This window comes from Struthio camelus, chromosome 17 (assembly GCF_040807025.1).
Source record: "Struthio camelus isolate bStrCam1 chromosome 17, bStrCam1.hap1, whole genome shotgun sequence".
Classification (NCBI taxonomy): domain Eukaryota; kingdom Metazoa; phylum Chordata; class Aves; order Struthioniformes; family Struthionidae; genus Struthio; species Struthio camelus.
This window is the reverse complement of record NC_090958.1, coordinates 6,278,224-6,292,856: the sequence shown is the minus strand read 5'-3', so window position 1 is coordinate 6,292,856 and position 14,633 is coordinate 6,278,224. Positions and strand designations below refer to the sequence as shown.

General features: G+C 43.9%; 1 long non-coding RNA gene across 1 annotated transcript in view; it reads right to left on the bottom strand.

Annotated features, from left to right (window-relative positions):
• Positions 1-14,633, bottom strand: part of LOC138061378 (uncharacterized) — a 168,041-nt gene that overhangs the window by 49,595 nt on the left and 103,813 nt on the right. The window lies entirely within an intron of this gene.

Below are 14,633 nucleotides of genomic sequence, written 5' to 3'. Positions count from 1 at the left end.
CAGTATGTTCATATGACATTCATTCTTAAGGCAAACTAGGAAAGCCCCTTGGAACTCTGTTCCACCTCCTTTTAGCCAGCGTGTGTATACATTCAAGTACCCAACTCTGACTAGCCTGCCTTAAATAGGAGATGACTGAAGAGATGTGTCCAAAAGTTTGACTGTTTTCCTAAATATTTCACTTGGTTTAATAAAAGAAAAAAATTATCTTCTTCCCATAAACCTTGCCTCTCTCAAATTGTTAGAGCATCATGACTTCCAAAGCAATAATGACTTAATTTCATTTAGATATGCAATTTGTCATTAAGCAGACTGTTTCTAGCTTCTAAGCAGAATGTAGATATACCCATATACAACTGCATTTCAGCGGACGACTATAGCTTAGCTGAGAATACCCATTTCCAGTTCCTCATATTCCTTGTATTTTGCTGCCTGATCACAATCATCCAGGTTTCATTTCAACATACGATCATCAGCCGCTCATCCCACCTGCACATTCAACATTGCTAGCTCATGGCACTGAAGGTGAAACACCAGTAGTTCAGACTGGTGTGCAATCTTCCCAATGTGTTTCAGTTCCAGTGCAGGCAGAGGATGCGGAGCAGGAACTCCCTGAGAGGTTTTACAACAAAATCTGCATCCAGAATTTGAATAACAATTCCACATAAGTAGCTGTCCTATTCCAAGGAGTAGGGATAGGCTCCCGTTCAGGGAAGCAGATGTTTTTAATCACAGAAGGGACCTTATCTAGAGCCCAGGCTTCATGGCCCTGGGAGTCCAGTTCGAGTTTATATTACGCTCAGATATTTTCCCTGATTCAAAACCAGGTGGTCACTGAAATCTAGGTCTCCTTTTTACTGTGAGACTATTCATAGAATGAGTGATCTGTTCTCTCTTGTTTGACATCATACATACTTTATTACAAGGTATCCCAGACAGTTCAGCTACTATGAGGGGATAGGTGATCAAAAAAGAAACCTGAGAAGGAACTCTAACAATGGCCAATTTGAAGAATTAAGACTTTACTAATGAAATGGGCTGTCTAGGACAGAACTTTCCATCAAAACATTTCTGGGGTTATAGAAATTAGGTAACATTTGAAAAGGATTCATCTCAGCTAATCTTAAATCGTCCAAAAGCAAGGTCTACCCAGTGTCATCACTCAGTCTCTCTGCAGAACCACTGGCAACAGGCATCTCCTGGAGGCAACACAACCACTCTATTTCTAACACCTTTCTAGGGATGAAGCGGCTCACCTCCTACTTGGCGTTATCACCTCTATGGATCCAGAAAGAACCAGAAGTATGTTCAAAACAGCCAGCAAAGGACCACATGATGAACATGGACAACATTCAAGAATAATTCTCTGATGTCTTCAAGGATACAAGATCAATAAAAGAACAAAATGATTGGCTCAATAAGAAGATTCTGATCTGCTCCAAAGATAAAATCAAAAGTAAAGCTGGTAACAGGAAAAGGCTGACTGCTGTGGCTTAAAGTAAAACAATGGAAGGATTAGATTGATCAGAAGGTACCGCCAGACTCATTCAAATTATAAGTTAGATGCTTAAAAGTCATGGCAATCATCTGTTACAACAAACTGCTAGGAAAAGTTGTGCATCATCTATTTTTGAAAGTCTGCGTGCTTCTCTGGAGGACGTGTCAGCCAGTTACAAATAAATGGACCCAAAGGTACTGGCTTGCTGTGCAGAAGAATTCAGACTTCTGATCTACACAATTTAAATAAAGGCATAAAATGAAAACTTCATGCAACACTTCAAAGAAATACGAACAAAAGCTATCCGAAATATTCTCTGCCTTAACTGCATGCAACTGGGCAAGTAAAAACCAAGCCAGTGTCATTTAATACAACCTTTGAACGTTATATATTTAAATAAGTGCTGCATAGTATTTATTCTGCTCATGAAGTGTTCTAAGGAACAGCTTCTGCAAGCTCTCAAAGTGATGAATTTAGAGTAAATGACATTCTCATTTAGATTTGGAGGGCTGAAAGAACATATGAAAAATCGTTAAGTTTTGCAGCAGACCAAAAAAACAAATCTATGGCTGAACTTTAAAAAAAAAAGAAAGAAAGAAAGAAAGAAAGAAAGAAGTAATGATACTACTAACAGAAGTGATCCATAATGGATGCAAGTTGAGTAAAGATGACTTAATTGCTGATCCAAGGAAAATAAAAGCAATAGCCGAAGCGTTCATTCCACAAAGCAAAGCAGATAGAAAGAGATGTATGGGGATGATAAACTGATTTGGCAAAATTCACTCCAAATCTATACACGGTCAATAAGTCCTTGTGGAAATTGTTGGAATATGAGGTTGCTGGCATTGGGCAAAAAGACATTAATAGACATCTAAGTGGTTAAAATCATTTATTAACAACGCAGTTCTAAAATATTATGGCATGACTAAGCTGGTTGCATTGGAAGCACTGCTCCGTGCAGATACAAAATTATCTGTCAGACTTTTAAAGTCATTCCCAAGAGCACATCTTGTCTGAGCTTAATACCATCCTAGCGACGGCACAGAAGTGTGCTGACAGAGCGTGCCTACTTCCCTTTGGCCCACTTGCCAGTAAGAAACAAACTGGATGTGCTCTGGGTACGAGTTTCAGGGGGATCCAGCTCACACAGATACAAAAGTCCTTCTCAAAACAAATGGTAGTTCTGCTTTGAACTCTTTTGAGGACCTCAAGAGCTCTCAGACTTTGAGCCTCGCGCATATTTTCTGTTTCAAATTGTTCCTTGGCTATTCCCTGCTCACCACGCCTCACAATCTACTCAAAAGTATCCATCCAATAAAGAGTTGAAACGGTGAACACTGAACTAAATGGCAAGCTAACCCCTGCAGGCTCTTATCAACAACACTGAATCATTCCAATCGAGAAGGAAAGTTGGTGGGGAAGGATCCCAAGGAGAAGCTGCATTTGAGGTTTTGGGACATCAGCAGATAGTGGGGTGAATATTTATCTTCCTAAAGAGCAACAAGGAAAAAAAAAGTGCATTCCCTTTGCAGTTGCCAGTGATAATGGATGCTGTGTGAGCTAAAAACCCAGCAGTTAAAAGCTACATTTATTATCACTCTATCTCACACTAGCAAATTTATGATCCCTTCCAGACCTAAAACATCAAAGCAGAGCAGGAGTCACAGCCTTTTCAGACTGTTATTTTTTTTTCTTCTTCTTTTCACATAGATTGCTTTATTTATTTTTTAAAAGGAGGTGGGCATTAAAACCAAAATCTGACCTTTGATCCCCTGAGGCAACTCATTACTTACAAGGGCAAATAGGGAGCTGAAAGTTTTTCCTGCATGAAACCGTAAATAATTCCTACATACGTCCACAAATCACTCTAGGTTGCTAAAGTAAATAGTAATTGGTGGGTTTCTCCCTAGAGGCAGGTCTGAAGGGGGTTGTAGATTAGAGTTAGGGATTTTTTGTTTAAAAAAAAAAAAACCTCTAAAAACCGTTTTTCCCTCAGCTCAGCGCTCCAGATGCTCAGGTAATAAGTGCAGTTTTGGAGGTGTGTGCATGGTAGGACTGTGGGGAGGGGACAGGCTTGCCGTTTTCCTTGATGTTTAGTAATTTCTCGTGTCAGAGTTTAAGAGATTCACAACTCTAGGGCAAAGGGGAGTATCAAAAAAATTAAATGCCACATATGCACAACAGTCTTTGCTGTGTGTTATCAACAAGGTTGAAAGAAGGGACCTTCTTCACATCTCCGCCTGAAGAAGTAGCTCTGCTGATTAGATGGAAGAAGTGGCAGACTGTTGTCTCCCTGCTGCCCTTTTTAACGTGACCCAGTTGCTAGAATAACACGATACACATGGGGTCCACATGTTATCAGCTTTCACTGCTAGACAAATTTCAGCTAGAACATCAGAAGTCTACCAAAGTCCAAATCACTTTTCAAGCTTCACCGTTTCATCCGTTATCAGAATGATTCTGGTCAAGAATGATCGCACACAGATATCTAAATTAAAAGAAAAAATACCTGTCACTTCTAGCAGAAGAATATAGCTATTGTATTCCTGCAAAGACAGTGAGAAAGTAGACTGTTAAGCTTATATCTGCCTGTGCTGCACCGGTCAGACCCACCAATCACCACAACGGGATTACCCAGAGGCGCATCGTCACAGCGCAGTGACTTTCTCCTAACGGAAGATTGCTTGAGAGCCTGCTGAGAGCATGCCAAAGAGACGCTGGCAAACGCAGAGGTGCCCCGAGCAAAACACAGGGATCCCAGAAAAACAGATGTGCAACTGCTACATTTTGCTGAGGAGGAAGGCCAGAGTCATGAGGGTAAAGATAAAATGGAGGAGGAAACTGGGTGTTTACAAGCGTGATTGACATATTTCTACCTGCATGGACTGACTACAGCCAAAAACTGTTATTCGCAAGGAGTAAACCGGTCCTAAACCTCATTCTATTTCTAAGAAAAACTAGGAGTCATAAATCTGTATTTAAATTGAAACAAACGGCCTGACTTTGAGCCAGCCTGAGCACAACGCATTCAAGGTATTGATTAAGACATGGGATTTTCTGCCTGGCCTCTGACTTCTCTGAAACCTTCAAACTCCAGCCTTAAAGCCACGCGGAGTTTCATCTTAGATATGTTTGAAACTCCTCAAGTTTACCTTCCAGCCTCTTCCAGCCCCAAGATCTGCAGCACTCGGCAGCTAGTGCAAAATAAAGCCACGAGTTGCGCTATGCTGCCTCTCTGAACACAGCTTCTTTCCTTGCACACACAATACCAGACTTCGCTGGGTATATAAAATTGCAGTAACTTGCACAACTGAAAATCAGAGCAGCTGGAGCCCATGGTGTTTCCAGCTCCCTGACCTACAGCTTTCCCCCAAAAGACACCCTGGGAGGGGAATGGCAGAGCCGTACATGAAGCTGGACCGGAACTGCTGCAGTTTACGCACAGATTTATTAAGGCAGAACAAACCAAGCACGACGTTACTTTTAATAAGCCAGGCTGAAAAACATCCAATCAGGGTGTGCTTCACAAGGAGTTCAGCTATCCCTGCTGAAATAATGGCAACCCAGCCTTTATTTTTCATGTGCGTAACAAAAAAGTGATTTATTCTCCATCTCCCAAGGAATCAGGAAATTGTTCCTACTCCCAAACAGGGAACAGAGGCAAGGGAAGATTAAACACCCAAGCATCAGCCTAGGAGCCTTTGGCAGAGCAGGAAACTGAACTCACCCCCTGCTCCTTTCTGAAATGCAGTTCAGCTTCTTAAAAATCAGCCCATCATTGCAACCCTGCCGTGACGCACGGACACGTATGCCTTCTGCAGGGCTCACGAGCGTGAACGCGGCAGCGAGTAAAAGGCTCCTGCTGGCCCAGGCTCGGATCCTGCCTGGACTCAGGGCGCAGGCTTCTGGTTTCAAAAGGAGCTGAGCCGACGTTGCTTTCCGTCGGATGCAACCTTTTTAACAAAACTGAGAGATTTTTCTCCAGCAAGTAAAGCCATAAATCAGGACATCTCCTGAGGTTCTTTCTTTTTTCTTCTTTTTTTGTAGTTAGTGTGCCCTCCCTCCCCTTTCCATCCCTCCAGACTTACTTCATAAACATTAGCTTTCAAGCATCTCTTCCCCCAGAGGACATATCATAAACATCATGTTAAATATTTAGAACAGGAAACCACCTCACTTTTCTAGCTACATAAAAGCTATCTTGGGAGGGTGCATTTTCTGTTCTTACGTCTTTTATTTATTTATTTCCCAGGGCAGATCTTTCAGTATTCAGGGAGCTTACATTTACCAGGGACATTTGACAAGAGTGTTAAAAAGTGCCCCTGAACCTTGGAAAAGGAAAATGGCCCCTGGATACTCCAGGGATGGCTGGCAGCGTCTTTAAAGCATCCTGCTCTTGCGGTACTTTTGCAGGCCTTGGATAGTCACTGCTGTATGACTGACGAGTTCGGAAGAGGGACTGAACAATAACAAACTATGGCTACTTTGCTGCACCCTCAGCATCCACTTCAATGTCTAACTTCCAGCTTGTTTACCTTAACTTTCCGGAGTGTCCCCAGGAAGCATTGACTGAGTGGGTTTCACATGCAGCAAAGAGATTTAATAACGGTCAAATATTAAACAACAACAAGTCCTCCTTGCGCCCTGCTGTAAACACTGGTGATTCCAGGCTTGACTCACAGCCAGCTGGAGCCAAAGGCATACGGCACAAAAGTGTCTTTTTGATGACTTCAGCTGAAGCAGGATCCATTTGCCTGTGATACGCCCCATGCCCTCACCCTGGCTGGATTTATTTATTTAGCTCCCAGGCTTTAAGCAATTGCAAGGGTCCAGCCCCAGGTTCAGGATGGCCTCTCCTCAACAGGACCATCGCTCTTGTCCCTCGGACGGACTAGGCAGGACCTCAGGACTCTGGCCACTTCTAACACTGCTTCACCTCACCCAAAGGCCGTAACCCTCAAGCACACACTGGGCTGTCCTCTTGCCCTCCTCCTTCCCTCTGAAAGGCAGCGGCAGCAACCTGGGGCTCCTCAGGTCCATGCACACCTAAGACATGAGCCTCCTGCTCCTCCCCGGCATTTCCGGGATGGACCCCAGCAGTCGCTGCAGGCTCTGAACCAGCCGCGCTCGAGAGAGAGTTCTGTTCAACTGTTGGCTCCACAAACCGTGGTCCCCCTTCGTTTTGGGGTAAAGGGAAGGCCAGATGGGAAGCTCAGTCAGGTCGCTCCACTCTGGCCTACGAGGCATTGGGGCAGGGACTCTGCCACACGGCCACAGCAGCGCCAGTAAGAGGAGCCCTTCTGGGCAAACCCCAAGGCCCTGCCCTCACGCGTGATATGCCTACAACACAGGGTAGGTCCTACCCAAACAGCAGAGACTTGAATGACCCCAGTTCTTTACACTCTTCCAAAATCTCACAAAATCAAGCCCCAGACAGAGCAGATGTAGTTCTCCCATACGGTGTGACCCTGCTGCCATTCCCACCGCACTGCCCAGGATTTCATTCAGTCTCCCTTCGATAAATCCCAACTAGCACACTGATTCCTCCAGCAAACAAATCCACATCTAGAAACCCTCCCTTTTCAGCTCTGGTCACGCTCCCATTTCTCTGGCATCCTCTTCAGTACTCTTCTGCCTACTTAGTCTGTTTGCCCATCAGATACTGGCATCTTACCCTGCCCATGCCACACATTGCTCATCTAAACCACATCCACCAAACTCAGAATCTTTCTCCATAAGTCGGTGTCTGCAGACATTTAATGTTAATTTACTTTCTTCTAAGCTTCTAACATTTTGAGAAGAGGCTGCCCAAAACCGGATGAAATAGTGCAAGTAGTCACCCAAAGCACCAAAGCCATGGAGAAAAGAAATCAAAGAGCGGTTCTGCAGCCCCCAAATTACCTTCTCCAGCAAATGGCAAGTTCACAGTAATTCATTCTCCACCATCACCCCCTTCATCCGCCTGGCTGAAATTCAGTTTGAGGAAGAAGAAGGTAGTGCAACAGTTGGCAAACCGTAATGACCTGCTTCAGTCTTATTTTTAAGATTTAAAAGGTGCAAAGGGCTTGACACTGGCTTTTCAGACGTGGACAAATCTCACCCATCGTACATAGGTGAATCAAATTTTAAGTGATACAAAATCACTTTGCCAGGTATGCATGCAAGAGAAAGAAAAGCAAAGACGATAAAGATGGATAGATTGCTTAAAATGCATTCACCCTAAACCGTGAGCTGCTCCTAAGAGCACTACCAACCTGGCTGAAAAGTTGCACATACACTAAAAGGATTCATTCTGTCAGAACGAGGCCTCGCTGCATTGGGATGAGCGCTTTAGTGAAGATCGAGAGACAGAACTAACAAGGTAAATTGCAGGGTGTTAGTTCAGTTCCTCTTAACAACAATAATATTAAAAGTGTTATGCCTTTCAATTATGTGGTTAAACCAAGATGGATTTTTTAGGCTCTAAGGACATATGGCACGACAGTGGTGCACTTCTCCATGCCTATGCCTAACGCATCCTACTGAACTACATCAGCGGGTCACTGTGTCAGGGCCACGATTCCCAGGTACCTCAAAATATATCATGTCAAATGACGAACGCCATCATCAGCGTAAAAGTTCAATTGACAGACGTGCAGGGGTCTAGCTCTTCATCAGCAGTTTAACCTGAGCGTCCAAAATCCAAGCTGGTAAAACAGACAGAGCTAAAAATCTCTTTATAAGAACAAATCCCCTTGCCATACTCTTAGCTTTTCCTGCTTTTAGTTAGGCTAGAAGGGGGGGGGAAAACAGTACTCTATAACATTAAAAGCACGTCCACTTCTACCAAGTCAGAAGTGGGATCATGAATAGAAGTGTGCGAAAATAAAATGAACAAACATCAAAAAATAACTACAGATCATATTTTGTGATCATTTTGTTTTAGGCAAGAAGGCTGAGGCTGGTTCTAATTTGAAGCTAACCAGTTGGCCAGGTCCTACCTTATATATTATCTTTGGAATGTGAGTCATTTTGTTGGCTTAGTTATTTCTTCTTCTGTAATATGGCACTCCTGACTACAGTGGTATGTGGGAGCTATTTTTATTGGGTAGTAGTGAAAGGAAGTGATGGATAGAGCTGGTTGGGAACTTTTCAACAAAACATTTTTTCATTCAATTTTCTAGTTCCTCTAATGTGAAGCTGTTCATTCCGAAATGGTTGGTTCCAATCAATTTTTTATTTGGAAACAAAACTAGAAAAAAACCCCATCAAAATATCTCTAATATTTCTAAACAAAACATTTCAATTGCTTTAGTCACAATGATTTTGGTTTGAAATTTTTTGTTTAAAAAAAAAAAAGTCAAAATGGAAACAAAATACTATTCGAGAAAGACCAGACAGGCCTGAAGAAAGGCACCATCCAAAGTACGCAAAGCTGAATTTGTCCCATGCATAACTATCTACTTGATGCTCTTCCCTTTAGATTTTAATTTCTTGAATATTTTCAAGGCTTTGGCTTTTTATCACAGTTCAGAACAGTGTCTGCTTTTTTTCACAGCCTCTTCAAGGATTTTCAGAGCACCAAAACTTTCTATTTATTTTTTTGGCAGTACAAGCAGAACACTATATGGACATAGACTTGGGAAGGTAAAATCCTTGAAATACTTCCTGGTCAGGGTCATCTTGGTATTGCAACATGCAGTCCCTACATGATGTGGTGCAGTCAAATGCACATGGTAAACCACATGCTGGAAACCTACCAGTCCCAGGTGCCCACAAAAGCCAAAATTAAAAGGTGTATCCTCAACGGATGACCAGCCACTCCTGAGACCCTTCCTTTCCCTGTGGGGTTTTCGTAACAGCTTTCAAAAGCATGGCCAGCTCCATCTTAAGCAAAGCTGGCCAGTGATCTAGGAAACTCTTCAATTATAGATGAGCACCAATAAACAGCCAGTGATTTGCTGGAAATTATGAAGTATAAATAATTGAGAAGCAGGGAGCTGGCCCAGAGGCACCCTCCTCTCTTGCTGATTCGCCTTAATGCATTTCCTTGATGCAACTCCCTGCTGTGTACCTAACGCTGCAGGGAGCAGCAGGATAATGGCCCTTGAAGAATATGCTGACCTGCTTGTACAGAGTTATAAATATGTGAACATCTACTAAATTGAAAGGTGCAACTAAGGAAAGGGGGTTAAACTCAGTGGGCCCCAGTCTCATCCTCCTTCCAGTACGGAAATCAGTAATTTTACTGGAGTATGTAGGGGTTCTCCAGTCCCGCTGGAGAACAGTCTGGCAGCATCGTGCGTGAAAGAACATAAGCACTTATTTGCTGCTGCTTCTTCACAGGGTCATTAAACAGGAGGCTTGGTTACTGTAACGCAGGAGGTAGCCCTTGGTCATTTAATGGGCTGATGCTCAGAACCCTCCTGTGAGAGGGAAGAGTGAACTTTGGAGCTCCTGATCTTCCAGCCTGGATGAACCGGCCTTCAGCCACAGGTCCTCCCTTACCACAAAGCAAAAACATCCTCTGGGAAAGCAGAGCAAAATTTTCACCTTCGAGACGTTCTACAGAGCCTGTGAGTTGAGAACACTGTAACAGAGCTGATATTTCTGACCCAGCAGGACAGAAAGTAATGAAAATATCTAAGTGGATGTACAGCAAGGACGACAGAGGATACTCACAGAGGATCAAAACCACCTCTCCCATCTCTGCCACTGGCCCGGCAGATATGGCAGAGGACAGTGCAAGAACTCGACATGTTCTAATACGGACAATTCTAAGAGAAATTCTTTGTTAAATATGCATGAGCTAACAGTTATTTCATATCTTGAAGCTTATGTACTTTTTAACCTGTTTAATATAACTGTGGATGCTGTCATGATCCATATAAAATCTTTCGCAGTATAAAAATTAAAGTCTCATTGATACCTTGTAGCAATGGTTCCTACAAAGTAACAAAGCACTGGGTCTTAATCATATTTGCTTTCATCACCTTTGAATGTGTCTTAGCTTTAGTGAGGGACTCTTGGCACTTGCACTGAAACAGCAATACCTGACCTACCTGAGGTGTAAAAGCTGAGAACGGGGGGGAAAAAAAGAAGTTGGAAGACAGAAAAAAAAGGAACTCCGTCATGAGAAGTTTCAGGTACGACTTGCAAAGCTGCTAAGGAAACCGGAAATTAAGGGATGGAATAAGTGAGATTAACTTAAATGTCTAAAATTGAGCTAACTCTCCTGCATTTCCTTTACAGACTTGGTAAATGGGCAATCCACCTCACTATAAAATAAGCATCTAAGACCAGTCAGACGAAGTGTCTAACCGTCTCCACTGACTCACATAAAGTGACAATATAACGCTCAGACTTTGACTTCCAAATTTTAGACATCTAAAGGCAAGTGATACAAACCCCATCCTGGATTGTCTAGAACTAGAAGAAATTTTTCCAGTTCTGCCGCAACAGACCTCACCTGGCAGGTCACTGTGAATGCTGTTCTGCATCCCTTGCTGTCCGGAAAGCTCACATCCACCGGGAAAAAGAAGAAAAACAGAAAGACGGTGGAGGGAGAACCCGAGAAAAATAAGATCCCCAGAAAGTTAGTGGGAGAAAAGGTTGGGGATGGCTACTGCTTTGCTCACAACACTCAGGTCCACCTAAGCCCACCTTCTTCACCAAGAAAAGCTCAGAAGTGTGGGGATTTCGAGGGATTCCTTAAGGTGGCAGAACTAGGCTGGCATGTAAGGAGACAGGACTATGATATTCCACCTGTTCTTCTAAAGACTAAGTTCATATTGATCTGTTCCACTCATTCATGGCATCATCTTCTCTTGTATATGATGATGATAATTTCAAAATACCCATACTGCTACAGCTATGAACAGAGAGGTTAGACTCTCCCGTGAAAAGGGGTCACCTTCTCCAGCTGTTCGCACAGCACTGAGCGCACCAGTGTCTTGCCACGGGATAAAGACACACGACAGCTTACTGAGCAAATCAAGCAGATCCTTAGGTCTGGGTAAACTTAGCCATGGGGCATAGGCAGGGATTTCCGATTAAAGAAAAAAGACACTGCTCTACCCCCCCTAAATGCAAAGCAGTCCCCACTGACACCCCCCAAGAGGGCGAGCAGCCTGCAGTGAAGTTAGCTACCAGCGGCAACACTTGAAAAAGGATGGGGCGGCCACAAGAAACAAGAAATCCTCCTGGGCTGAGGAGGTGGCTGAGGAAGGGCCGGGAGGCGGCAGCGCCGCCAAGGCCAGCGTCAGGGCACGATGGGCTGATGAAGGCTGAGCGGATGCCACAGCTCGTAGCTTTTAAGATCGAAGTAAACAGGGTAAAGGGACATGGAGCCAGGGCTCAGTATGCAGATTTTGCTCCATCACATTTTTTGAGCTTTTTTTTTTTTTTCCCCTCTTTTCACTCCCAGCTATGGAAGACGCCAAAGCTGTTAAATATCAAGCGTGTATAATGGGAATCCCATAAGCTGGGGGAATGGCCAGGATTCAAGGATATGTCCAGAGTAGAGAAAAAAAATTGTAAAGAGAAGAAAAACAAGAAAGAAGCAAAAATAAGCAGAGACATGGGTGGAGGAAGGGGGGGGGCAGGGATCAGGCCCACAGCTTCTCATCGGCTGTTCTCAGGTTTTCCAGGCCGCCGCTTAACGGCGCCAGGATCGTTATTAACTGCAACTCTTACACTTGGTCCTAAGGGCCTGTAAAGAACAGAGGGCCCCTTAGGCCAGCGCCCTGGCGGACAGGGGTCCCCCCGCCCCGCGTGCCCTGCCCAAGGCGGGATGCAGGCTGCAAGGCTGGATGCAGTCACGAACGGAGAAGGGATGCACGCCTGCACTGCTGCGGTTCGAACGCTGTGCCAAAGACTCCATACCGCTCCCCGTATATCAGCTCGGTAATTCAGTCTTGTTTTTCAGTGGCTAGAAAGCCCTTCTAACGCAGGACTTCTCCTACTGCAGCCTCAAACCTCACAGCCGACGCAGACAGTATATAGACCCATTTTGCTGCCTTTTCCTGTATTACTTCGTTTCTCTTAATATAGGACATAGGCTGAAGTGGGAGACCCCGCTGCCACCCCGATCCTCTGCACACGCAAGGATTCGGTATGAAGATGCTGGAGGGAGGCAGAAAGGGTCCCGGTTTTGCTCTGGCTCCAGCAGCAGTGGCTGGAAGGAGCAAGGGGACAGATGGGATCTCTCACTGCTAGAGCCGGTCTCGCACGTTAACAGTCAAAACCTCTTAGCGCTTGCACCGAAGGAATAACGAACAATGCCTGCAAAGAACAAGCCCTGTCTTTAGGCCTGCCCCCATTTTGCAGGCTTTTTTCTGTTTCCATCCCTCTCTACCATCATCACTTGTGATTCCTAGCTAGGTAATTCCGGGTACTAAAACCACCCCCAAAGACATAATGGAACATATAACGTTTTCTCCTGCGTGCGTAGTTACCAACTTACATAGGCCTTGGAGGAGCACAGACGGTAGGAGAGAATCTTTCGGAAGAGATATCACAAAAATCAGACAAAAAGCATGCAGCAAAGCATGGTAAACTGGAGTTAGGGCAGCTCAGGTTACTTTTTTTTTAAAAGATTGAGGTGAACTTAAATAAGACAACTTGTGTTACTTTTAAGCATATGTTACATAAATTAGGTATTATTTTCTGCATTTCAGAGGTGGCAGAATTAAGCACAGGGCCAACTAATTTCTTTGCCCAAGATTACAGAAACCTGAGGCAGAACCGAGACTTTAATCCTGTTGCTATGTGTGCTCATCCTAATAGTACTAATCCCAAGGCAGAGCCTTGGAAATCATCAACTTTATTTCAAATATGATTTTTTGAAGGGAACTACTGAATTTTGGGTTGAGGATGCCCTTTCAAAAGCATTTTCACTTTAAATATGAGTTTACTTTTAAAAAAGTCTACTTAAAAAAAAAAAAAACACCAAACTCCCCTTCCCTCTGCAAAGAAATTGGGGCTCCAAGGCTCTAATGATATAGCGATCCCAGAAGCTGGCACTTCATAGACAAACACACACTTGCACACTGTGGATTTTGCAAGTTTGCAATAAAATTGGAAACACTGCAGGCAGTTAAGGTAACGAGAAAGCAAAAAGAAAGCTTCTTTCCTTGTTATTCTGGTTTGCTTGGGTTTTTCTAGGAAACATTATGCAACAGGATCAGAGCAGGGCAAGGAAACACTGTTTTCATCCCCTTGGCCACTCAGCTAAGAAATACATCAGCAGGTGTGACTTTATCCACAGTCAGAGGGTGGCTCCTCCCGTGGCTAACGTTTCAACACCGGCTGCTTTGCTGGTTCTGCACAGGTGAATTCAGAGCACAGTTGCTGCTGCATCCCAGATGAAGCCTCCAGCTGCTTGGTCTCTGCACACAAATGACTGTTTTCAGTCCATCAGTCAACGTCAAATCTCAACTGAGAGACAGACACAAAAGTACTCTGAGAAACCCTGGTGGCTGCAGCACCAACTCTTTGGCCAAGGCCAGAGGATTAGCACTACAGCATGTTTCTGGAAGGGCTTTAGATCTTGCACAACAAAATAAGGATGAATGGGATGGGGGGAAATAATCTCCTTACTGTGTCACTAACAAACATGATTTGGAGCCACCTCGTCCCTCATGTTCTCAAATTCATAACGAAGATTTAGGACACAAAGGAATAGCTTAATAGGAAGGATAAGGAGCAGTTAAAATATACCGAAAAAGGATGAATGATCATGTTGATGTTTAGCAACAAGATAAGAATCATTCTTTCTTCAAAAAATGGATCTCTTTCCGTACCTTCTTGAAGTCACTCCCCCAGTTTCAGGCAAAAGCGTACAAGGAGAGAAGGATATTCCCCCCACCCCTTTCTTTTTGATAAAATAATCCATTCTACTGCTTCAGAAAAGCAGTTATCCATCTTGAACCTGTCCACTTCTCCCAGCGGGAACTCCAGATTGATTTACCATCTAATCCAGTTAGTAGCCCCTGCCAACCATGGTACTCCAGCACGTCCTTAATACAGAGGAGGGAAAACATTGTGTATGTACATGTGTGCGCGATAGAGAGCATGCACATGCATGTATGGATGCAAGTAAAGGAAAGGGAAAGAGAGAAAGCAATCAAGAAATTACATTAATTCAAAAGTCCCT